This window comes from Micropterus dolomieu, linkage group LG07, assembly GCF_021292245.1.
Source record: "Micropterus dolomieu isolate WLL.071019.BEF.003 ecotype Adirondacks linkage group LG07, ASM2129224v1, whole genome shotgun sequence".
Taxonomy (NCBI): Eukaryota; Metazoa; Chordata; class Actinopteri; order Centrarchiformes; family Centrarchidae; genus Micropterus; species Micropterus dolomieu.
Window position 1 is genome coordinate 26,987,500 of NC_060156.1, and position 3,457 is coordinate 26,990,956.

The following is a 3,457-nucleotide window of genomic DNA, read 5'->3' on the forward strand; positions in this document are numbered from 1 at the left end:
ACACCGCCAAAGCAACAAAAGAGTGGCTGAAGAAGAAGCACATCAAGGTTCTGGAGTGGCCTAGCCAGTCTCCAGACCTGAATCCAATTGAAAATCTTTGGAGGGAGCTTAAAATTCGAGTTGCCAGGCGACAACCTCGGAACCTGAATGATTTGGAGGCTGTCTGCAGGGAGGAGTGGGCCAACATCCCTGCCGAAATGTGCACAAACCTTGTCACCAACTATAAAAACCGTTTGACATCTGTGCTGGCCAATAATGGCTTTTCTACAAAATATTAACATGCTGTTTGTCCAGGGGGTCAAATACTTGTTTTTCCTCATCAGATGGTTATCAATTTTAATAAATTCATATGATGTGATTTTCTGGAATTTTCTTTGGGATTCTGTCTTTCACTGTTAGAATGTACATATGATTAAAATTGTAGATTGTTGCATTCTTTGTAAGTGGGCAAAGCTGCAAAATCAGCAAGGGGTCAAATACTTATTTCCCCCACTGTATGTCTCATTTCCACAGTTTATCTTCTAGAAATAGATGTCTCCTACTTCACTACTTCACTGAATGTGCACACGAGGCTTTGAGTTTCCAAAAATGCCTGCAGGTTTGTCAAGGTGTTAAACTGAGATTTAAGGTGAGCACAGAGAAACATTCCTCCTTCAGCAGCTGAATGTGATTACAAACTCTGCACAGTGAAGCTCAAACATCCAAGTAAAGTAATAGTAAGTCGAACACATTTACAATTGTAGGGATGACTTTAAAAATTTGAATGTTCTTATTACCTCAGTGCACAAATATTTAAAATAGTTTCATTTTAACATAATTTTAACTGTCTAAACTCTGACCCAGTGTTTCAATCTACCTTTATTTATCAGATATGACCAAAATGTCAGTGTTGATGATATCTGCATTGACACCAAAACTATCTGATGGATAAACCTCACATGGACAGATATCAGAATGATGATGAGCATGTAGGGGATTAAAAAAAACAACATTAAGAACTAAGGCATAAAGAGGTAGAAAAGGACTTTCTGACCTGTCACTGGCGACTCCTCTTGTGGCGTCACTATCACCACCGCCATTTTCCTGTCCAGAGCCGAGCAGAAGGAGCCCATCGTCAGCAGAAACCACAAGAGGAGGAAGGGGACTGGAGAGACATCTTCCTCCTGCCCTCATCCACACGAGTGTTGTTGTCTCTCTCTCTCTCTCTCTCTCTCTCTCAGATGGAGAGGTGTAGAGAGGTCTCTTTCCCTTTTAGGCAGGAGGTTGTGTTCGAGAGAATCACAGTGTGTGTGTGTGTGTGTGTGTGATCAGATTTCTTGAGTTTTAGTTAATACTGAAGAAGCAGGATTTTGCTCCAGGTGAAAGTTTTTAATCAAACTGGATTCAGACATAAAAAAATTGTTGGGAATTGACCGTTAGCTAAGCCCTGCAGCCTTCAGTTACCGTTGCCCCCGGGTCAATCTTTCCATCCTGGCATGTTTGACAGTTTACACTGATAATAGCAGCAGATTTGCCATCAAAATTCATGACATTGCTTTGAAGGAACATATGTGTTAATCAAAATGAGAAGATAACAGGGTTTTTTAACAACTTGTTTCAATTTGTTTTCACTGTAAACAATCTACATCTGCATCAGAAACTTGTAGAAGAAAACCCAAAGTAGCCTGAGCTGACCAATCACAGTTGTAGATATCTCTGTAGCTTCTGTAACCCTGTAGTTACATTATTTATGAAACTTGCGTCACGTACGCATGTATACATAACCCCTTAATGTAGAAGAAGAAATCCAGATAAGCAGTCTTGAACATTTTGGTTTAGTAGCCACTGTCGGTACTGCATGTTTTGTGACACCGACTGGTGGAAAAATAATTTTTCCCTCAAACAAAAAAAAAGATGTGTTGTGTCTCCCAAACACTCAATGTGACTTTTTGCTCCACAATTTAAGCTAATAGGTTAAAGCTTTACCAATACTTTTGTTATTCTTTAATTTTGTTACATTCATAATAATATAATGATACTCTTTATTTATAGAGCACTTTTTAAAATCCATGTTACAAAGTGCCTCACAAAGGCAGCACAATAAAACAAAATAGTCAAAAATCATATTTTTGAGTGGCCTTTTATTGTGACCAGTCTAAAGCCCAGCTGTGCAATACCCATGCTGTCTGATCAGCATCTTGTTATGCCTCACCTGTGAGGTGGATGGATTAACTCGGCAAAGGAGAAGTGCTCACTAACACAGATTTTGACAGATTTGTGAACAATATTTGAGAGAAATAGGCCTTTTGTGTACATTTGTGTTCAGTGTATATATATATACACCAAAGGAGGAGGTGAAAGGTTTGCTTTCCCTAAGTGCTTTTTCTGGGCAGTTCGATTGTAAAGCTTGCCACCTCTGTTGCAGCAGCCAGACAAGGCTTGGTGCCTGACTGTTAAAATGACAAAGAAACACTAACCAGAAATTAGCTTTCTCCTGAACAGCCTATCAGAACTCTTTTCAAGGGCAGGAAACCCCAAACTGCTCCCCACACACGTAACCATAGCAACTGACCTCCCTTTTTGTTTACAAGAACAAGGAGTACTGTCTCCTCAAAACTCAAAGTATTACCTTGTTTAATTAAATAATCTTTAAGTTACTTAACAGGTCTGTCCACTCCATTTGAGTAGTTATGTTACCATGTTGTTGTTGAAAAGAAATGATATGATAGTCATCCTACACTACTCGATTAATTTTCCAGCTCGAATTTAATGTTAAATAACAAAATTTGCCAGCTACTGAGCAAAGGATTGTTTAAAGAATAATCAAAGCTATCTTCTTGGAACCAGAGCTCCCCCAAGTGGACAAAATAAGTATTACATGCCATCGTTCTGAAATGCCGTTTAATGTATAAATGTCACTCTGTATTTACCTGTTCGTAATCTGATGCCATTCGTGAAATCTTGCTTATATTCTCTAAGTAAGAATGTGTAACAACCATTATTATCCAGGAAGCTAGTTAAGTTCCTCTCATCTGATGTGATTCCTAGGAAATGCTAACCTTAAGGTTTAACTGCTGACAATTGTTTCCTTTTTATCAAATGCTTAAAACTAAGAACGGTATAGCCGTTTGAGAATTAAGGTTTGATTGTGGAGATATTTGATTACAATACGCACAAATAGATTTTTGAATAGACATATTAAAAGTTAAGAAGACAGTATCTCAGGAAACAGGAAACAAGCCCTCAGGGGAACAAAGGACTGCCCTCTGGGAAGCCAACAATCAAAAGCAGCGACACACGCTCGCTCGTCCTCTTGCGCTCTTCAACTGCACTTTGGCACGCGCTCAGCGTGCTCCCTCTCCCAGCAACGCCCTAAGAAGTTCGACCCGGTGTGCCGCGACCTCGGCTTTTCCCTCGTTTCCAGCAACTTACTTGCCTTATGTTTTCTTTGGTTTTGTTTTGTTAGAAGTTATCAGAC

At 39.4% G+C, this 3,457-nt stretch overlaps 1 protein-coding gene across 2 annotated transcripts in view; it reads right to left on the minus strand.

The window, feature by feature from the left end:
- Positions 1–3,457, minus strand: part of nup35 (nucleoporin 35) — a 39,511-nt gene that overhangs the window by 5,091 nt on the left and 30,963 nt on the right. The gene's annotated exons all lie outside the window — the stretch shown is intronic.